The sequence below is a fragment of the Heterocephalus glaber genome, unplaced genomic scaffold, assembly GCF_053883595.1.
Source record: "Heterocephalus glaber isolate CG9 unplaced genomic scaffold, H.glaber_assembly_v1.0 deba00001610, whole genome shotgun sequence".
NCBI lineage: Eukaryota > Metazoa > Chordata > Mammalia > Rodentia > Bathyergidae > Heterocephalus > Heterocephalus glaber.
Window position 1 is genome coordinate 8,612,897 of NW_028258381.1, and position 23,004 is coordinate 8,635,900.

Here is a 23,004-nt window from a genome sequence, read left to right on the forward strand (position 1 = left end):
GAGGCCACTTGTGAAAACCTTTTTTATTCTTTAAATTAATATCTTTAAAGTACACAAAACGTAAGCAGGGTACTTATTAATGGTACTATGTGGTGTCAACTTATTTAAAATTAATTTTATAATGTGCATGATTCTAGACAGAAAAATGAAAGAACATGTAATATGAGGAATAGAGCTCTGAGTTTGCTTTAACTTACTGATGTGCTGTACTTTTAATAACTGGTTTTGGGTTTTTAAAAGTATGCATCATGTATGTACATGTATTTATTGCAGATTTTACTGATATAAGTGATGCGAAGCATTCAATTCACAAATAATAATGAAATGTTGAATTTTTTATTGTAAATTTTAAGTCGTCAACTGGTTCTTACTGAGGGCTTTTGCTGATGGTTCATCAGTCCTGTTCTGACCTGGGAGGAGCTTGTGGTTGTGGCTGGGAAGTTAGTACCTTGTGGCCCGGACGCTGGTTCATGTCTTCATGTCTGTTATCAAGAAAGATGGGAGCGAGACAGTGAAGATATTTGTTAGAATTTATCAGTGAGCAATATCTTTGCTGAACTGGATCAGAGTTTCCAGACACTGGAAGGATATCTCTCAGGACTTTTTGGCCAACTCACACGATAGCAGGTACAGACATGGGCCAACTTTGACTTTAATTTTCATGATTAAATGTTCTTCAGGGGTGAGTTTCGTGGGTCAGTAGCAGGGCACTGGCTCAGCATGTGTGAGAACCTGGGCTCAGTCCCCAGCGCTGAAAAAGATTTTGTTCATCAATGTATGAAGTTTAGGCAATAAAAATGCAATGAATCAAGCTCTGGATTGGCACATCTGCCAATTTCTATGCACCAAAGTCAACTTAGATTCCAAGTAGACATCAGGCGACAAGGTGAGCTCCCAATTGCATCATCTTTCCACCGTAAAATGTGGTAGATGGATTAGACCACCTGACATGGGGAACCCTAGTAAAATGATTAGGAAATGATGTGAGTGTAACTTATTTAGCGGTACAGTTACGTGACTCGCTCTTGATAATGACTGTCTGCTAACTGGCCCCAGGACCCCTGGAAAGGTAAACCCTAAACGCGGACTCACGCAGGCCACGGGCTCACATTAGGGCCTTGTCCTTTCACCTCTTCCTGCCCGGCCTGCTCCCCAGGGCCAGCTGGCTCACTGAGGCAGCACCTCGTTAAGAGCAAAACAAAGCATCCTTCCCTTGATTTATTAGTACGAGACATGGAGTATTGACTTCCTGTGCTGCTTCCCTACAACCAAATTGCCTGACACAGTTACATCATAATTTAGGGTAAATCGATACCACATTTCGAAAATATACGTTTGAGTCATGTGGGTTAACATTTCTCTTTTTGTGTAGAATCCTTAATTCCTTCTTAATATTAATAGCCCTCACTTCTTACTTATTGATTAATCAGTGGATTTATTTCTACATTTCTCTATTTCTACATAATTTTCTCTTATAAATTTCAGTATCTGTACTCCAAGAATATTAATAGCACTTTCTGTGCACTTAATAATATCAGTTCTACTTTGCTTTATTTTCAGTAGACTTCTGTAATTGTTTTCTGTTGCTGGGTAACAAATCATAACGTGTTGCAGCCCACACACGCGCGCACACGAGCACACACATGTGCACACGAGCACACACATGCGCACACGCGCAGCTCTTCCTGCCTCAGCTCTGGGTGAGGCGGGACCTGCCTGGGGTCCCCAGGCTCTTGTGAGCTGCTGGGCTCCATGTCCTCACCAGCTCCTGCACTGGTGGGGAGAGCTCAGTTGCGTGCGTGTGTGTGTGTGTGTGTGTGTGTGTGTGTGTGCGCAGCCATGTTACCACGACGCTAATCTTGTTCATGTGTGTTTTGCTTTGAAAAGATAATTTCTCTCAGTGTGTTGCAAAGCCTGTTGTCACTGGACACTCCCTGCGCGGTGATCCTGACTCTTTCCCCCCTTTTCACGCCCACCCAGCAGACTGAAAGGTGTGGGTGACTCGCACTTGTGACCTGTGTGACAGCGAGTGGCCTTCCCCCTTCTCTTCCCTCATTCAGCTGTGGAGAGCATGCAGGACGATGCAGGCGGCTCCTGTCCAGACAGCGGCCCCGCTGCCCGGTGCTGTCCTCACCACCCTCTTCCTCGGAGCTGATGCACGCAGACGTCCGTGTGGCTGCCATTCCCACTCCATTCACTTGTCTTTTTATTTAGTTTTAAAGTTTGAAGTGGTGTCTCACTAAGCCACCAAGTGGCCAGGGTGGGCTTGAACTTGCAGTCCTCTCTCCCAGCCTCCCCGAGAGCTGGGGTCACAGGTGTGGGCCGCTGACCTCCCTCTCTGGGCTGAGTGGCCACGCCTGCCCTGTCTGGTGCCGTCTGAGGTCACCAGCCCGTGCTCTTCCCACTGGAAGGGGCTGGCAGAGGAAGCGCGTGGGACTCGGGTTTGCTCAGGGGTGCGGTTGTCTCCTCCTTGGATGCGGACGGTGCCTGCTCCTGTCCCCGCGTGGGAGCAGCTGCCCTTTGCTTCCAGATCTGGAGGTGCAGCGACCCGGCCCGGCTGCCTGGCCAGCGCTCTGGGTCTCAGGCTGTCTGAGATGGGACTTTCTAGATTGTTCCTGATAGTATTTTTTCTTGGATACTTGGAGTCTCTGTCGTTTTGTTCTGCTTTCTGGTATTTTCTTAAACTGGTCCTCAAACTCTTACTTGACTTTTTCTTTTAACCGTCATGTTTTCATGCTCACACACCTCCACCTTGCATCAGTGTCTCTTCGTGCATGTGGATAGTCTATCTTTGCATCTTTCAGAAGGTGAAGTTTTGGGAAGATTTTTCTCCTCACTCCTGAACCTTTCTCTGCCCGCCCCCCACCCCCCCGCTTGTTTTTGGTCACTAGCTGTGCAGCAACCAGAGGGAGGGGCCGAGAGGGACCCGACATCGCTCTCATTGTGGCGTCCAGGACACAAGGCCATGCTGTTCTCACGGAGCCCGGGGCCTGTTCTCAGGACGGCACGGAGCAGACAGGGCGGGAAGGGAAGTGCTCTGAAGTGTGGTCTCTTTCTGGCGTGAGCTTTGTTGGTGAGCAGTTTAAAAATCAAAACAATTATTTTTGCCACTCCAGATCCTATAAAAGGATGTTCTCTTTGCTCCTCTGATTCTCACAGATCCATTTTTCCTCCTCCCCTTTTGAAATTTCTTGGACCCTATTCTAGGTAAAACTGGTGTGCAAAATGGCAGATATGCTTGATCAGTCTTTTTCTCTCTTTATTAGTGCATGTTTGTAATCGTGATGCCTGCATACCCAAGTTTATAGCAGGTAAATCCATAGCCGCTACGCTCTGGAAACAGCCTAGATGCCCATCAATAGATGAATGAATAAAGAGAATGCTGTCTATACTCATGGAATATTACTCAGCTGTGAAGAGGGCTGAAGCCATGCATTTGGAGGAAATCAGATGGAGACCAGCAAGGTAAGGAAAATGATCCAGACTCAGAAAGCCATAGTGTGTTCCCTCTTATATAAAACCCCTAACATGTAAGTAAATCAGTGAAATAAAGGAGGGGGATAGGAAACCAGAAGGCAGCTCGTAGGTATGGGAGAGGGGATGGAGAGGACGGAGGAAGGAGGGCAGGGAACGGACACCACGCTCGCATGTGCACGCACAGTCCCCGCGCACATGGCGACTCTGAGCCACAGCGCAGCCCTGCAGGCGCCCGCGCTCCCATGGGCGACTCTGAGCCGCAGCCCTGCAGGCGCCCGCCCCTGTCCAGGAGCAGTGCCTGCCCTCGCCCTGGAGGCCCGCCCCTCCCCTCCCGGCTCCCTGCTCTTCACCGCCCTCTCCTGGCCTCCCCGGGTGCGAGCCATTCTCACATCATCTAAAATACCTTTGAGCCACAGCACAGTTTTCATGTCTCAGCATATATCCCATGAACGTGTTATAATTGCCTTGGGCCCTTTTTATTATCAGGCACAGAGCGTGTTTCTTTGGGGGCGTGATGGATGGACAGAGCTGCCGTAACCACCGTCGCCTAACCTTCATCCCGGTGTGTTTCAGTCACTCAGCGAACTTCCAGGGCAGAGGCTGTCAGCGGCCCTGCCCGTCCCTGCCATGCGCATCACCAGCCCGATCTCCGTGTGGGCCCTGGTGCCCAGGGACGGAGGCCTGCCTGTCTCTGCTGCCCGCTGCCCCAGAGCTCACGGGGAGGTGTCACTCAGGCACCTCTCAGGCCTAGGGCGGGCAGCGTTCCCCGCTTCTCTGTGGCCCATCCGGGGGAGGGGAGCAATGGGGAAGCCAGAGGCCAGCCTCGGCTCCGGGCACACAGGGAAAGGAGGCAGGGACGTCAGGGGGAGCTCTGACCGCCCTCTGTGGAGCGTTCTGTGGCCTCCTTCTGCCTGCTGCATGTGGAGCCCGAACGCTCTCCCGTGGTCACCAGCATGGCGCGATGGCACCAGCCACTGGGTGCCCGTGGCTGCCTGGGCCATTGAAGGGAAGTCCTGGCTCCGGCTCCCTAAGATCAACTACTCAGCTATAAAATGGAGTACTACTCAGCAATGAAGAATGAGCAATGAGAGACATTTACAGCTAAGTGGATGCATGGTGAGGCCACACTCTTAAGTGAAATAAGCAGGACACACAAGTGCAAATACCGAATAGTTTCTCTGGGGTGAGAAACTGATAGTGTACATGGGACCAAAAGGTATAATAGATAATGTGACATAGGAAGGAAAGGTCTAAAGGGGAAGGGGAAGTGGGAGGGGAAGGAGAAAGGAAAGAAGGGAAAAGAAAAAAATATAAGAAAAGGAAAAAACAGAAACAAAGGCTCTGTAGCTAGTGAGGCATGGAGGGGTGAAGGGAGGGCAGGGGAAGGGGAAATAAGAAGCAGGATGGGTCATGTACAGGTGCAAATCCCCAGTGATGAGTGCCAGCATAGTGTACACCTAACATGTACCCATAAACTTAGTGAATGGGAATCAACAATGGTGAGCACTGCCCCGCCCCTCATTCTGTTTCTTACATTTTACCAATCGCACACAGCCCCCAAATCCCTACTTTTATAGACTCTGTTTCTCCTGACACAACATACAGAATGCTTCTATGCACATAATCACCCTATGTGCTCCAACTTTCATTTTTATGCTCTAATTTTCTCTTTAATACTTTCAGAAATAAACTTGAGTGATGTTATGTTTTTCTAATTACTTAATCAATAAGCCAATTACTATTTATTAAATAATTCCAAATTTCTCCATGGATTTTAGGCTCCAGCTCTATCATACTCTGAAGGCTCGTGTCCTTAGATAGATTTCTGTATTTTCTCTCTAGTTCCCTGCCTGTCTACCCTACTGATAGCAGCAGATGCTGTGAAGTACGTTGTAACTGTGTGTTATGGCATCTATCAATGAAAGTGGCTTTCAGAATGATTCCCTCTGCTGTGGGGGTGGGTGGGCAGTTTTTCCACATTTTCTTCAAGATGGCTCTTACCATTTAGTTGAGTTATGAAAAGTGTGCATTGATATATTTGCATAAAACTACTTGAAATTTAAAAACCAACTCTGAAAAAAATGGATTTCTTTATAGTATCACATTGTCCTGTGCTCTATCTTGCCCTGTCAGTCCTAAGGGAATGTAGTACGTATCTCAGCTTATAGGATTTTAAAAGTAAACCTCAGTCATCTTTTATCTTCACTTACAGGCTCCTGATACTCTTTCCCAAGCTTATATCACATTTTATATTTTTGTTTCAATGTATCACACTAACATCTAATAATTATTGCATGCTTATTGTGCACCTGGAGGAATCCCAAACCTCTCACCTACCTTACTAACTCTTCCAAAGTCCTTCTCATCAACCCTTTTCTGCAGATAAGAACTGGATCCTGCAGAGGTTGGGTACTTTAATTAGATTCACAGTCTCCTCTTATTTCCTGCATCTGGGAATCTCAAATTTTAAGAGCAAAAGAACTGGTGGGAATTTGCCCAAGATTGCTGAAAATTGCAGAGTCCTTGTCCCAGGTTCTGAGATGCTGGGTCGGGAGGCCTGGCTGTGGTCCACACCCAGAGAAGCACGGCCTAGGCTAGCCAGTGTTTGAGGGGCAGCTTTGCCATCTTATTCCATTATGGGAGGTTTGATGGAATACTCATAGGAGAGCAATTGGTGTCTGTGTTTATTTTGTACTCTGCCTTCATCTGAATCACCAGTTTTTTTTGGCACTGGGGATCAAACTTGGGACCTTGCGCTTTCGAGGCAGGCGCCAGAACCACTGAGCTAAATCCCAGGCTCTGAATCACCATATTTAATACAGTTTTTCCATCATCCATCTGGGATAGTGAGATGGAGGACCATAGTATCTGGCAGAGCATCTCAGAAGCCACTAAATGTATGAGTGTCTCACCTGAAAAGGAGGTCAATTTCTTCTTTTTTTCCCTGTGATGCTGGGGATTGAACCAAGGGCCTTGTGCATAAGCAAGTGCTCTATCATTGAGCTACAACCTCAGTTCCATGAAATTCTTCTCTTTGTTGAGGTTTAAGTTTTCCTTGGTGGACCCTTTTCCATGAGCCAGAACTTCCAGAATGACATAAATAGTGGCAGTAGTGGGTGTATGCATTTGTGCAGTATTGTCAAATTATTCACTTGTCCTTTTAAAATATTTATCATAGGCAAACAAAAGATGATAAAGATGTCAATTCTGATATGTTATATTTCCCCAAGTAGCAATGGAGCTATTATCCATCCTTACAAATACATTGAACTTTTTCTAAATATTCTTATGCAGTATTCTTAGAATACTCTCAATATTCTTAAAATCAGATCCTCAAATTTTCTTGATTGCTTGAAATTACGGTGTTGTTGTTTACAAAGTAATTTGATAAAATGATTTATGAAATGCTCAAATGCAAGTTAAAAAAGGATAGTATAATCTGAGATAATCATTTTTAAAATGGCACGAAAGGTCTAGCTCTTGAAGTTGATTTCCTTAATTTTCCACTAAAACACATAAACTTACCATGGTGGAAATTAAGAGTCACAGAAAACTTTTTTTTTCAGAATTTAGGAAGAATTTCAACTGCATAAGACCTCTAGAGCCTATTTCTATGAGTTTTCCATAAAACTGGGAAAAAATAATTAGGTTTGACTGCAACATAGAATATCACCTTCGATCAACTAATACTTCTCTCTCAGGCAGCAAATGTGACATGAATAAGTAACGTAACTGGGGCTTTGACTATGTATTTGGGGAAAAACACTGAGTCTGAGTGCTCTCTGTCCCTATACACTAAAATGTATTTCAGAGAGATTTAAGACTAAGTGCAGTAAACCAAAGCCTTAAGGGACTCCAAGAAAGCTCAAATAAACCTTTAGAGGTAGTGGAAGAAAGAAAAAACCCAAACACAAAAATAGAGCTCAAAGCTTAAAATAATGAATAGCTATGCCTTTGTAAATAAGTGGCAAACCAAAATTTCAATAAGGCCTGGGAAATAATATTTGGATCTAGCAATACAGAAATCGCTGATGTAACAGTGAAAAAAATATTGACTGGAATGTGTTTCAGTGATTTCTTCATCCCTGAGACAAAACACCGAACACCCACAGCTTAAGGGAGGAGAGTTATTTTGGCTCATGTTTTTTAGGGGACTCAGTCCAGAGTTGGCTGCTCCAAGGCAGGAGGTCCTGGCAGAAGGGCTTGGTGGAGGAGGAGACCAGGAAGCAGCAAGAGAAGGAAGGAGCCAGGGATGAAAATACATCCTTCCAGACACACCCCAGTGACCGTCTCCTCTGACCAGACCCCACCTCTGCACATGAGAATTTTGGGGGACTTTTTAATATAAACCATAACAGAGTGGATTTGGATGGCATAGGAGAAAAGTTAGAAGTACAAGCATATAGACAGTTCTTTGACAAATGGAGCTGAGAAATCAGCACAGGAGCTTCAAAAGAAAGATTTACCTGGTAGGAAAAGTAACAGAATATTTGCAAAATGATAAGAGCAATCAAGAAAAGCAGGAAGTTATTGATCCAAAGGAGTGGGCCTGGGATTTAGCTCAGTGGTTCCGGCACCTGCCTTGAAAGCACAAGGTCCTGAGTTTGATCCTGGTACCAAAAAACAAAAAATGAAAACAAAGGAGAGATAAATGAAGGGAGATCAGAGGAGCAAGAAAAGATGAAAAACAAGGAGGAGAAGAGGAAGAGGAGGAGGAATAAAGAGGAGGAAGAAGAGGACACGGAGGAGGGGAAGAGGAAGAGGACAACAAAGAGCAGGAAGTGGAAGATGAGGAGGAGCAGCAGCAGCTGCTGCAGCCAAGTAATTAATGGCTATAACTGATAATAATATCTGTGCAGTAGTGGAGAAGGTGCCTCAGGGTTCCTTGGGCAGGGATGGGAAGTGCGTCTGCAGGCACAGGTTCTGGTGCATGTGGAGGTATACAGAGGGGAGTGATGAGTGAACCCTTCCCTGACTGGAATAGTGGTCAGTGGGTTACTGAGAGGGAAGCTAAGGAGAAGGCATAGCTGGCATGAGGAGAGAAAATATGAAAGTTTAATGGTGAGTGATAAGCAGATGGTTTAAGGAAGCTTTGCCTTGCTCTCTTAACTTCAGTGGTTGTGAGTTTAAGAGAGACAAGTGTGTGTGATAAAAGGCTTTCCCACCCATGCTCAGTGTCATGGATTCAATCAGGCTGCCAAATAATGAGGCAATTAAATTACAAGGAGCTCACCACTGTGCTGCTCCTCCTCAGCCTCTCAGACCACTTCCTCTGCTCTTTGCCACTGAAATCGCAGGAAGCTCCACTACTGAGCTGCATGCTCATCTCCAGAAACTGAGTCAGTGTTATGACTGGGATGTAAATTGCCCCACAAGGGCTCACTGTGTGGAAATGTGGCCACTGATGGGCATCCAGGAAGTGACAAGATTCTGAGGGCTCTGACTTCCTCAGTGGAGGAACCCCTGACAGAGTCACATTTGATGGTGCTACTGGGAGGTCATGGAACATCTGAGGTGGACTTAGATGAAGGTAGTGTGTCTCAGAGGTATGGATGTGGGGCTACATCTTATCCCTGGCCCCTTCCTCCTTGCTCTTTCCCCCTCTCTTCTTCCTGGCGGCCATGAGGTGAGCAGCTCTCCTCTGCCATGCCCATCTGTGATGATGCTTCTTCCTCATCACAGCCCTGAAGCCAGGGAGCCCTCCAACTATGGATGGAAACCTCTGAAACCATCAGCCAAAATTTCCTCATTTAAGGTGATTCTTACTTTATTTTGTCAGAGCAATGAAAAGTTGGCAAACAAATAGGGAGATGTGTTTAAGGGGAAATGGGAAGAGTATGGGGGAGATTTGCAGAAGGAAACAAACCTTGCCCCTGTCAGATATACCAGAGAATGGATGTGAGGATCTATGAGCCTCATGAGATGCCACGTGGCCTCACCTCGCTGCTAGAGATGGGGTGATGGAGGCTTGGGTGGGGCAGTGTCGAAGGCTGACTGGAAGATCTCTTCCCTTCTGCTCCTCATGGCCATCCTGACGGAAAGGGTGGCTGGGAGCTGCAGGCCACGGTGTGGCCCATCAGGGAGGAGGAGGGCGTGAGGGATGGCATTGCTCAGGTGACACGGACCTGTCTTAATATTCTAAGTTTTTGAGTTAGTGTTCTGATACTCTTGCCTGAAGTGCTCTATGGCAGTTGACTTCCTCCTGTTAGTTTTATCCATTGAAGCGGCATGTGTGTGTGTGTGTGTGTGCGCGCGTGGTGGGCATTCCACACACTGGCCAAGTGCTCTACCGCTGAGCTGCACCCTGCCTCACTGGGTAGACCCTGTCCATGGCTCATGGGGGTGAGGAACAGCCGGCCACTTTTAGGACCTTTTGGTCCACCTCTTTTGGGTCAGAGTAGCAGTGTGGCTGTGCTCAATTAAAAAAGGATAGGCCCTCTAGGGACAGAGAGAAGGGGAAAGGGCAGTAAAAATTAAAAGAAAAAGCCTCTGATTTGAGAGTTGCAGCAGGAGGGTGAATTTAAAAGTGAAAATGCTTAGTTATTTGTTCTGTTTCCAGATTGAGTCTTGGGCAATACATTGTGAATCACTTGTAAAGAAATCCCTGCTACTTCCTCACTTGCATGTAATTTGATTTTATGCTTTCAATTCTCTGGCATAGTTTGCTGAAAATGCACATGTATGTGTTTCAAAACAGATCTCAAAATCTCCAAATTATATGCAGAGTACAGATCTTACAGGCACAGATCAGGGAAAACAAACAAGTAGACAGAACTCCTTTGTGTTCCAACTGTAATATATTAAGCAGAACCCATGTAACTGATCAAATGCAGACAAAGGACAAACACAAAAATGCTGAATGCAGTTTCATACATGCTTACTGCCTTCCTCCTCTACTGGAGAGGTGGGATGATCTATTATGTTTTAATTTTATTCCAGCTTCTCTTTACAAGAAAGGTTGTTTTCTAATCTGGCTCACACTCAAACATATTTTATCACTGTCAGCTGACTTGCCAGGATAAAAAAAGGAGGTGCCCTCCATGTGTCCTTGTGCCTTGTTATTCTGCTGAACGGGGCTGTACCTTTCCCAGCAAGAACAATGCAAGCATCACACTCAAGAGAAGCGACAGCCACAATGCTCATGTGTCAGAAACCTCACTGCCTCTCTGCAAAGAATAGCAACCCGATTTTCCCCACTGAAACAATTGCTTTATAGAAAATACACAAAATGAAATAAAACAGAATTCTGAATATATAGGTGTTTTCATTCCAGTCTTTTATAAAGCAGAACCATTCTACAGATAGAGTTTTGTATCCTGATTTTTTAACCAGATAGTTATTCCTCTCCAAGGAGCTCTTGCCAACTGCTATGAGCAAGCAGCCCCGAGCATGGAGAACACAGTGTTTTCTCAGCCCGAGGCTGCAGGGTCAGCTGATGGACAGCATCCTCCAGAACATGCCCACAGAAGCACTGCTTGGTAGGACTCGGTCAGGACACAGAGACATAGTTTTTTCCTACCCCCTCAGCCTGGCTCTTCTACATATTGTGTAGGTAGGAAAACTGAAAATGCCTGGTAGGAATCTGTGCTAGACTTCATTCTACTTTGACCCATGAGTGTTTGGCTTATAGGATGGCATCTTCAAGAAGCCATTGAAGGGGTTAAGAATACACCACCCCAAACGAGGTTGTCAATTGTGATCCGTCAACTTGACTTTTGTGAGAATGGCTTAGCAAAATAGCAAAGCACAGTTCTAGCCGTGTCTGTGGATGATTGACATGGAGGCCAACAAACCAAGGGGAAGAACCACCTCTGATGTAAGTGGCACCGACCAATGGTGGTGTAGTCTGGGTGGAATAAAAAGGGAAAGAAGGAGGAAGTCTGTCCATTTCTGAAGAGCCTCATCTTCCACATCACCTTCAGACATTGGCCTTCAGTTTCTTCTGCCTTCCAATGCAGACATTCCAAACTGAACTCCATTAGCTTCGAGGCCTTTGGCCTTTGAATTCAATGGGATCTGCATACTTGGTCCCTCTTGTTCTGCAGCTTCCACCTTCTTTGGCTGAGCAGCAGTGGAGCCAACTGCTCTCTGGTGTGCAGAGGGCCATTGGGAGTTTTCCCAAGTACCTAATAAATCCCATCGCACAGCTATACATGTATTCCGTGTTACTCTGTTCCTCCAGAGAATCCTAACACATGCTTATTATACTGCCATACTGACAGTCTAAGTTAAAGACACTGGAGAAAGAGCAAGTGCAGGATCACTCTCCCTTAAATCAGGAGAAGAAACTCCCGTGGGAAAGATATCCTCCCTATAAAGCACATTCTCATTGCCAGTGATAGAAAGTTAAGGCCAAAGAAATCTGTGCACATGTGTATCCCAGTTATTTCACTTAAGAATATGGTTTCAAGGTGCATCATTTACCTAGAAATGTCTCAAGTTTATCCTTCGGTTTGGCAGAGTAGTACTCCGTTGTATAAAAAAACAATCTTCTCTATTTATTCATTGGTTGATCGGCATTTGTGCTGTTTCACAAATTTAGCTATTACAAACTATGCAGTTATAAACATGGGTGCACATATATCACTGCCGTTTGATGGTTTTAATTCTATCAGGAAGACAAAGTGTAAATAAGCACCAAAATGTGTAATAGATATTGGGAAATGGGAACAAAATGTTCAAATGGGAAGGGGAACTATGGAGAGGGAAGGGGAAAAGAAAAAAAGAGAAAAGAAGGAAAAAATGGAAACAAACCTTTTGTAAATAAGGAGAGGCAGAGGGGTTGAAGGGAGAGGAGGGGAATGGGAAAAAAAGAATCAGGATACATCATGGACAGGTACAAATTCCCTGTGATGAATGTGATCATTGTCTATATCTAAAATGCGCCAATAAACTTTATTAAGTAAAAACAAAGCAATCTGTGAAGACAAACTTGTTAAATGGACCCTCATCTTCTTAGTCACTTTTCTACTAAATTGGCTGCCTGAGCCCAAGTCCTTGGTTTATCAAGTTCTATGCTCGCTGCTCTTTGGCCAAGTCACTGTGAAAGTGGTCGCCACGGCTGCTTCCTTGGGTGTTCGTCTCCTCACCAGGCTCCTTTGCATTATGCTCAGCTCTGGTTAATCTAGTGTCTGCCAGGATCCCAGGAAGATGAAACGGAGGTGGAATTTTACCCCGTACCCCAGTTGTCAAGGTCACTTGTTGCCCAGGGCGTGCCGGGGTGTGTGACTGCTCTGGTGACAAGGGTGCCTCCCTCAGCAGGGCTCTCCCAAAGGAGCCCTGAGTGTGGCTTCATGCTCTCCCACTGCCATCTTGAAATCTCTAATAACTCATGCCTGAATTTGTGAAAAGAGACGTAGTTACTGTGTCTGCTGTTCATTCCGTTTTGCCTGGTTTGTGCTCCTTGTGAGTTCAAGTTCCAGTGGGCTTACCGGCCGGACCTCAGGGAGACACACAGCAAGTCGCAGGAGGAGGTGAGCAGTTGAGCACCGGGGCCCATGAGCAGGGTGCCAGGTGAGGAGGCCTCATGCTTCCATCAGAACAGAGCTTACTTTCAGTGCACAAAGGAAGTGTTTGCTTCCTCAGAAAAGTATCACGTCCTGTATTTCTTTTCTCACTTCCTACTGTGAGCCAACTGCTTCTGCTGAGAATGAAGACAGAAAGGACATGGAGAAACAAGGCACCCATAGCTCCTCTTCCTGTCAGTCCTCCCTCAGCACCTGTGGACTGAAGCAGAGACTGGTGGAGTCTGCTCTTCATGCTGGGAAGTGAGGCACAGCTGTGAGTCTTGTACAGTTTCCATGTTCTGTTGGATCTGTGGACACAGACAGCTAGAAAATACGTTGTGAACCTTAACTCCTGATTTGGCGATGTTCGTTGCCTTAAAAAAATATTTGCTGCTTCCAGTTACACTGTGGGCTCCAGGAGGCAAACAGCCCTTGAAGCAGAGCTTGCACTTCCATGTGGTGGCCAGTCCTCCTGGCCCTGCTAGGTTCTCTGCTTGGGGCCAACAGTCCATGTCCCAGGCACAGTAGAGGACATGGCTATGGAAGCTTCACAACTTGTGGTTTGCTTTCTCCCCTTCCTCTTTATTTGTAAAGACAAAGCTCAGATGCATCTTGGAGTTGCAGACTTCCTCGTGTTGATCATCAGAAGCATTGGATGCATCTTCATCCCTTTAGGGTTTGGATGCTACTCTCTAGAGCTGTCAGGAAAAGTGACTTGGATCTCCAGTGGCTGGTACACGGAGCTGTGTGGCAGCTCAGTTAGACACACCATGGGAGGGCGCACTTAGTTCTCACCTTCCGAGGCATCTGTGTTCAGAGTGCTGTAAGCCAGACTCAGGAGACGAGGATCACGTTTCCTCTCATGAGGAAATGAGGGGAAAGGTGACTTGAAAGTAGAAGGAGGTTGTTAGGGGAGGGAGAGGGTCACGGATGTGGGACAGTAAAGTAAGGGTGGACCATGCAATGGCGAAGTCACCAAAGACTCGATGTGGCTTGTGCTGTAATAAAACCCACTTCTCTGTAGGATTAAAGCACAGTAGTGAGGAACCTTAGAAGTGTGACATCCTGTGATCCGTGCAGTGGGAGAGCTCTATGTATGTGCCCGGGTACACACAAGTGTGTGTGTGTGTCCATATGTGTGCATTCTCTAAGAACAGAGTTCTCTTTTGGTTAATTCCAGTTCATATTTTGTAAAACTTGCTTCTAAAGAAAATTGTTCTGCCATTAGAAGTGATTAATCCACCTCCACATTTTCCATCATCAGTGAATTTAATTAACATGGTGTGTTCCTTCCTCTGAGAGATTAGCAATTAAAACAGTTCTAACTCTCCTCATCAACACACACCTGAAAAATTAAAATAGACGCTGCTCTTAATTGTAGCTGCTAATGCTGGCTCTTTGTGAGATGACCTTCAGCAGGTTCTCTTTTTATGTGTTTGCATTTATCTGAAGAGTCATTTCAAACAATTTTCCGAGGTTTTCTGAGATGGAAGTCAGCATCAAATGAGTTGAAATAGATGCACTCTTTCTAATATATTCCTATTCAGAACCTGCAATGAACATTCATCTCTTAAGCAAAGACATGTGTAAGACATGATAATGCTGAATTTGAGGTCAGGGCTTGCTGCCTCAGGCACTGAATAAACCAAGAAAAAAGAGGACAGATTTTTCCAGATGGGCATTGCTCCTCATTAGTATGGCATTGAGGCTCCTCATAGTGGCCCATTGTTCTTTGTGGCTGTTCCTCCTGGTGCTGGTGCTGGTACTGGCCTCCACCTGGGTCTGAGAAGTGAAACTTCAAATTGGGATGCCTGTCTTGCTGGTGTGTTTTGGGCTGCCCATGAAAATGCCCCCATTTTAAAATTAACCCTCCTGGAGGTGAGACAGGGATTGAAGGGTGGCCAGATGATGATGGACTTAGGGTTTGGGAGGGACAGTATGGTGGTCCGCTTTCTGTGGCTATAACAAGTACCGGGAGTGGTGATTGACTTACAAAGAGGAAGGTTTCTTTTGGCTCACAGTTTGGGAGGATTCAGTCCATAATGCATTGGTCCCAATGGCCAGGCAGGGGATGGTGGCAGAATAAAAGGCTAGAAAGAAATAGAAAGAAAGAGGAAGGAGGAGAGCACACTCTGTGCTGAAGGCATGAGCCAAAGCTCTAAAGACCATCCATCGTGCCCCACTTCTCCAGGGTTCCACCACCTCCAACAGCACCACCTGGGGACCAGGCCTTTGGGGGCCCTAAAGACCCTTGCACGGCAAGGGGCAGGTCAGAGCATCAACAAGCAGCCTCCAAGTGTAGCCCCACTGTAGCCTCTCCAGGGTGCCACACTCCAGCACTCTGGGCTTGCTCCATGTCTGCACCTGAGATCTCAGGAAACTTAGAGTTTGGGTGCCCTAAAAGGAACCCACGACCTCCCCATCCAAGGCCACGAACACAAGCACAATGCTCCTTAGGCCACCCTGACCATGAAGCCAGGAACCCTGATGCCTCTTCCCACTCCACCAGACTAACTTTATCCTCTGGTCCCAGCTTCCTGCTGTCAGCCCCTGCTGACCCCTGAGCCAGGTCCACGTTTCTGTCTTCTTACATCATCCTCCATTGTTTACACAGGTATGTGGCACATTATTCAATTATTATTTGCTTATTTGTCTCTCCTATGAAGGTGGAAGTGACAAGAGCAAGAAGGGAAATGATTTATTGACTGCCACATTATCAGCTTCTGCTTGGTTGCTACCCAGCTGTTAGCAGGCCCTGCACCAAGGTAGTTACATGAATAACATACGTGTTGTGATTGTTATTATTATTTGTGTGCGCTTTTGAAAGATCCTCAAAGTAACAAGCCCCACCTCTCCTACAAGCACTAAACCAGTACCCAGGACACGAACTCTTTCCATGTGGCCTTGTGGGAATTTGTATTTCCTCTTCATTTGAAATGCTTTATTATATCTCTCCTGGAAACTTCTTCAGGAAAGGACTGCAGGAAAGTTTTATGATTGTTATCATCAGAGTAGCCAAGCCTGCCAGATGGCTCTAGCATGGCTTTCCTCTCTTCCTGGAAACACAACTAAATAAGGTCACTGTGGCTCTGCATGCTGGGCCCATGACTGTGCTCTGGGTGCTCATGACTGGTGGTGGACTTGTGTCCTTACACAGAGCGCTCTCCCTCATCCAGTGACGACCATGGAGACTGCATGTTGGAGGAGATGCTGCAGAAAAGGAGTCTGTGTCTTGCATCACTGCATGGAGGAGAACCAGCCAACTCTGATCGTGCAGGGGACTGTAATATTGATTATGCCCAAAGCAGGCTGTAAGCAGTGCAAGGTTGTAAAGAGTTAAATCCCTCATTTGGCTTATTTTAAGAAGTGAGTCTGACTGAAGCTGTGTGACTCATGGAAGCAGCTCTTGAGCACCGTGGTAGTGCACAGGGCAACATGGCCTTCCTGGTAATGGCCATAGCTGAGTCCAGAGAAATAACCTGTGAACCTATGGGGCTCAATCAGAGTAACTGGCACCCAAATTCCATTCCCACAACTAAAACCTTCCTAACTAGAAGGACAATGTTCTAATTACAACCCTATATTTTGTCTATTCTGTTCCTAATTCGAGAATGATGTGTCTTGTCCTTTACAAGCCTTGCTTGCATTAGTATCTATAGAAACTGCACAACTGCATGTCCTCAAACGTAGTTCCTCTTTAGCATGTAGTTCGCCTTTACACTGATTGATTACCAATAAAAGTCAGTGGCTTGGACTAACCAGTGCCTTTGCTGATTAAGCAGCATTGGTCATCCTGGCTCCCCCATTTCTCTGTCTCTTTAGTTCTTTTAGATTTTTCTCAGCCTTGCACTGAGCGGGAGGTCAGAACCTACTGCAGAGGTCTATGATATATTGGATTCTGCTGCAATGAAGAAAGAAACATTTCAGTGTTAATACTGGAGAATTGGTGCAAAAATTAGACTATCAGGATGAATACAATGAAATTGGTCCTCCAAAAGGAGTGGTGCAGAACAGAACCTTATGTTTGACACTGAGATAGAGTCAGATGATGAGTGGCCAAAAGATAAGTGATCCTCACTACTCAAGGGAAATATTTAGTAAAATGGTTATGGACAATATCTTTAGAGATAGGTTAAGAGCCTCATGCTTCAAGAACTCCAGCAAAAGCATTGGGAAAAGAAAACTTGAAAGTGTGAACATGTTGCTGGCTGTGTGTGTTGGCATGCTAGGCAAGGAAAGAAAAGAACTCAGGAAAAATGGACTGATTTGCTCAGAACATCCAGCAATTTGTACTCCTCAAGGATTGAAATTCCAATGCACTTAGAATGTAAAAAGTCAGAAATAAGGTATTAAAATAAAAGTTTTTGAGCTACAATGTCATGCTGTGACTCAGCCTAATGGCAATGACAGGTTAAGGATCTTTCTCCCTCATTGTTCCCTATTGGGTGGATGTAGAGCAGGGCAGGAAACTCTCAAAGACCTAGGAGGAATTATATTGCCAACAAAATGACAAGACTCCCCTCAGAAGTCTGTATTTGTGTCATGGGCATTGCTTCCCTCATTTTGGGCTCCTGTGACTTAATGCCACCAACTGGGTGGCTTAAAAACAACAAAAGTTGAGGGCAGGGATTTAGCTCAGTGGTTCTGGTGCTTGCCCTGCAAACACAAGGTCCCGAGTTAGATCCCTCTTACCACTGTTCTGGAGGCTGAGAAATGAAGATCAAAGATCCAAGTCCACTGAGAGCTGCTTCCTGATGCATGAACAGCAGTCTCCTCCCTGTGCCCCATATGGTGGTGGGGGCAAGGTTTCCCCAAAGCCCCTGATGAGGGTGTGGATTCCATCTTTAGTGAGATAATCACCTCTCAAAGATCCCATCTTCTAAGACCATTAGGTTGTTACAGGGCTTGCAGATGCTGGAGTCGCCTTCTGGAGGGGATCCTGGGTTCTTTCTGTTCTGAGCAAAGACTTGGTCAAGACAAGTGCAAAAGGTATGGAGGTTTCTATTTATTAAAGGTAGGGAAAGGATCAGGCTCTGCAGAGCGAGTCTGGGGTAAGTAAAGGTAGGAAAGTGAGCACAACCCACAGGATGGGAGCAGGCTTCTGTGCAGGGACACACCTGGCCAGAGCTCAAGGCCAACCATCCTTTTAGTGTTTTCTACCCTGAGGCTGGCTCAGGTCTAGGCCATGCTACCAAAAACCAGCCTGAGATCTCCCGAGCAGCCCATGTGCAGGGCCTGGGGAACTGTTCTGTACCCCTGTCCCAGGACCTGTCATGAACAGGTCACACCTACTTCCCCAGCCAGCTTTGCCACACCCCAATCTCCTGCTTCATCCCCAGAGAGACACAACTCCCCGTAATTCTTCGTGGGGTGCTTAGGAAGTAGACATCTGTGTCTTCTCATGCCGCCCTGCCGGAGGGGCCTGTAGCCCCAACCACCTGGCGGTGATGTGCTCTCCAACTATCTGGGGCTCCGTGGCTCACAGGCTGGGTTGGAGAAAAAAACCTGACAAAAGGCAGTGAGAAAAGAGTGGGTAACTGATGGAAGAAGGATGAAAACTTTGCTATTCGGTTGGAGATGGGTAGCCCGGATATGAGGAGCAGGTCAGGTTTCCACACTTCTTGTGGAGGACAGAGTAAGGCAAAGAGGAACGTTAGCTGAGACAGCCAGAGCCTAAGAGCTGTAGCCTTAGCAGACCACTCACATTATGGATCTGATTACAGGTAGGAGTCTCAATACAGGGCCCAGTTCCTCATCTGTACCCCTCTCACCAGCAGGCTCCTGCCCTGCTCCTACTGTGACCTGCATCCACCCACTGTGTTGGGCACAAAGGATGGGCACCTGGCAGGGGCAGCTCCCACAAAGGACTGTCCTCCTGTCTCCTCTCACCTATGAATTTGATTTACATTGGTTTTGTACCGTGTGAATCCCACCTATTTTAAAGTTAGTTGAAAAAAATAGTAAAATTAAAATATCCATCTAAGTAATTTGATTTGGCACTGAGTTCTCTCCAAAATTGCCTCCTCCTTCCCCTGTCCTGATGATGGCAATCTGGCCCGAGGCTCATAGATAATATTTTAATTTAAAGTAGCTGCAAACAAGCTTGCTGTACTACTTAGATAACTGAAGAGGAAAACGTGGAAAAACCAATGATTCAGGAATGAAGCAGGGAGAAATATTAGAAAGAGGTATAATTATATTACATAGTGAATGTTGCTAAAGATTCAAAAGTATCAACTTCTATGAATATGCATAGTATATTTTTATTCCAAAAATCTTCAGGAGCCAAGACAGCAATGCTATATATTGATTCCTTGGGTTCCCTTCACTTTTCAAAAACTGTGGTATTTGTTTTATTTATTTAAGGAGAAAAAAAACATGCAAGAATTTGCTGAAATTGAAGTCCCCACTCGTCAGAACAGGGTGGGCGTGAGTGCCATGACACGCCAAGGCCACAGTGCCGTGAAGACTCACAGCGCCATGCCGGGCTGACGGGGCTGCTGCAGACAGGCCTGTGCTGTCTGTTCAGCCTGGAAGGCTGTGGGCAGAAGTCAATGGGAGTTTTGCAGCAGGAAGTCATTGTGAGGGAGCCTCAGGGTGTGCTCTCCAGGTAGACTGCACAGGAAGTGCGATGAGGTAAGGACAGAAAGAGGAAAATCAAAACCTCTCCTAGGTATTCCGAAGAAGAGAATTGGGGTGCTGTGCCTGCCAAGGAAACCAAGGCAAGAGCAGGCCTGCATGGTGGGGGTGGGAAAGCCCATTAGACCCTGGTGTGCAGGCCAGGTGGACGGCTGAAGGCCCAGGCGTGGGCAGCAATGGAGTCCTCAGAGCTGCATGTAAAGTACAGAAAGGCCTTTATTTTAATAGAAGAAATAAGATAATGTTTGTAAATGGATGGAGACAATTCTTCAAAGAAGCAGAAATCCACCAGACGGGGAAGAAAGACAGCTAGAATCATTTTCTTACTGGGTTTTGGCTTTTGGAAAAGAGAGAGAAACCAATGCTACCTCTGAGTTAATGAACCCAGGAAGGATCCTGCACTTAGAATTAGCAGTGGTGGGGCTGGTGAAGAAAAATTAATACTTCAAAAGATTAGTCTGTCAGTATAAACAATATCTGTGGTGCGAAAAAGAAAACACTTTATTCTGGGCCCAAAGGAGTGGTCATGACCCAGGAACTTGGGTTCAATCTACTCCAGGTGCTGTGCCCACCAAGGAGGATCTGACGTGGGCATCTGTGGCCTCAGAACAAGAGGAGGCCTCAGATCAGTGCTGTCCCAGCGCACCGGTGGGAGGACCAGCCCAGGCTTCAGACATCATCTTGCAGCTTCTTCAGCTTTAAGGTTGGTGGCGACTAGAGGTCTGCTACACTCGGCAGGCTTATGTAAAGCAGTCTCAGATGCAGAAGTTAAGGTAAACAGCTATCAGAGGGATAAGGACTATTGACCCACAGAGTCACACCTCGCTGTAACCGGGAGGTTCTGCTCAGCTAGGTCACACAGTCCACAGGGTCTTCGACACGAGTAAGGCTGCTCCAGAACTTCAGTTCAACGCCCACCTGCAAACACCGGGCCACAGTTTCACCATCGCCTCCCTGGTTCCAGCGTCCTCCACTCTGCTGCTGCTGCCTCCACACCTGTTTCCACATCTCACCTCCCTGCATCCAGCCCTGTTCCCTCCTTCTGTGCAAAGCTTCCTCTCAGCTGACAGAGAGATCGCTGAAAGACTCAAGTTCAGCTATGTTTCTCCTCCAGCTTACATGTGTCTTAGTCACTTTTCTTACTGCTGAGAAAAAATTACCCAACATCTACATCAGAAAGGAGGAAAGGTTTAGGTTGGCTCACAGTGTGTAGAGGCTTCAGTCCATAGTTGCTGACTCTCAGGCAGGGCAGCACGGCAAAGAGGCATGGAGGAAAAACTACTCATGTCCTTGGATCCAGGAAGCACAAGGGAGGAGACAGGGAAGGGGGTGAACCCAGGCCACGCCCACAGTGATCTGTCTCATTGGCGGGACCCTGGCTTCTAAAAGCAAGTCATCTGTAAGTTCCCCTAATCCAACCACCTTCCAAAAGCCCTGCCTATGAGGATGTGAGGTGGTGGGAACATTTCAGATCTACACCTTAACATTCTTCCCCTGGCCCTCAGAAGACTCGTGTGTAGGTCTTCATGCAAAATACTTTCAGTCCATCTTGCGGAGTTCCCAAAGTCTTAACAGTTTTAGCCTGGCTGAAAAGTCCAAGTCAGTCTCCACCAGATTAGTTAGTCTACCACCTTTATCTCAGTCTCTCACAGTCTTAGAACACAAGAGAAATGTAGACAAACTTTCTGCTAGAGAGCGTGGCCTAGAGTCCAACTGCCAGTGGAGTCCTGGTTCCCAGCTGAGGCTGGCCGACCCTCGTGTTCGCTGCTGCTTTGCTGTCAGCATTCCTTTTCTGAGCTGGACTGGAGCCTCCCTTTGTGCTCAGCCTGGCTTGCAGCACGCTAGGCTTCTCCAGTGGAGTCTCCAAACCTTTCCAAGCTCCTCCCACAAACCAGTTCCCAGTGCTTTTGAATCACATGGTCAGGTAGTGTCGTAGCAATGACTCCACTTTTCTGGTACCAAAATCTTAGTCACTGTTCTTATCATTGAGACAAAGTACCCAATACCCACAAATTAAAGAGGGAAATTTTACTTGGCTAACAGTTTATAGAGGTCTCAGTTCATAGTCAGTTGGCTCCAAGTGTGGCAGAGGGGCCTGTCAGAAGAGATTTGCTTATATCATGGTGCACAGGAAGCAGAGAGCAAGGAGAGAAGAGCTAAGAAGGAAGATGTGTCCTTCCAGGTCCCAGCTCCAGTGACCTGCTTTTATGCTTCTGTCTAGATGTCCCCCAAGCTTCATGTGCTCATAGGTGGTGCTTTGAGAGGTGGCTGGTTCAGGGGGCAGATGCTCATCAGTGGATTAGTCCACTGATGATGAGCATATGGCTGACTTCTGTAAGGTGTGGGGTCTGGTTGGAAGAGGGGGGTCGAATGGAGAGTGGCTTGGAAGGGCTCATCTCCTCCTGCTCCTTGCTTGACCTCTCCTGCTTCTGGCCACCATGCCATGAGCACCCTCCCTGGGAGCCCGAAGACTGTGGGCTGCAACCTCTACAAACTGTGAGCAAAAATAAAGCTTTCCTCCCTTAATCAAATTCCAGGTGTTGGGTAGGGTATTTTGTCTCAGCTATGAGAGAAGCAATGAAGATTCCTTCTCTTCTGACTAGAAATGACCTCCTAACAGCAAGTCAGGTTTAAGCTCAATAATCCAACCACTTCCTCAAAGCCCCACCCATGAGAACATGAGCTTGGGAGATATTTCAGACATAACTTTAGTAATGTATGTTCATTCCTTCCTGTTCCTGGTAAACAAACCCATGGCTATGGCTTGTGAAAGTCCTGCAGGACCTGTGAGCGAGCAGCTCTGGGCCCTCGATGCCCTCTGCTGTGTCCCCTGACTCCCCAGATCTGACCACTGCTCCGCAGTGCAGTCCTTGCCTGGTGAGGTCTCCTCGTCTGGGGTCTCAGGTTCAGATTCCCCTCACACCTGAACCTCTGCCCAGTCTGTGGCTGTGCTTGGGTCTCTGCCTAGGAAGAGGTCCGGTTTGGAGGAGGAACTGGTCCTTCCCCTGGGCCCGTGAGGCTCAGCCTTACACACAGCAGGATGAGCCCAGGTCCGGTGTCGGGAAGGCTGGAGGGTTTGGATCCATATAGATTTTACATTTCCGTGAAGATTTAAGAAGGGAAACAGGGAGCTGGTGTGTCCCTATCTGCTGGAAATCCTCAGGATGTCCTCAGAGCTGGAGACTGGTGAGTGGAGAGGTGGAGTGCTGAGTGTGTGTGCAGCAGAAGCAGTGACAAGGTAGAGAATGGTGGGAATGACCAGAAGGTCCAGTTCTCCTGGTGCTCATCTTCCGACTGGTGGCATTTGAGTAATATTTCATTTTACCACCAACTCTACCAGTAGCAATGACAGGAGATTAAACGTAAATTGGTTAAATTGGGT

General features: G+C 46.6%; 1 long non-coding RNA gene across 2 annotated transcripts in view; it reads right to left on the reverse strand.

The window, feature by feature from the left end:
- Positions 1-326: 326 nt before the first annotated feature.
- LOC110348188 (uncharacterized) overlaps positions 327-23,004 on the reverse strand; it is a 34,349-nt gene continuing 11,671 nt past the window's right edge. Inside the window, exon 4 of one of the 2 annotated variants that reach the window (XR_015445407.1) lies at positions 327-482. This is a non-coding gene — a long non-coding RNA (uncharacterized LOC110348188). Of the gene's footprint in view, positions 483-19,239; positions 20,541-23,004 lie in introns of those variants that run through there. The other variant, XR_015445406.1, reaches the window with a different exon arrangement.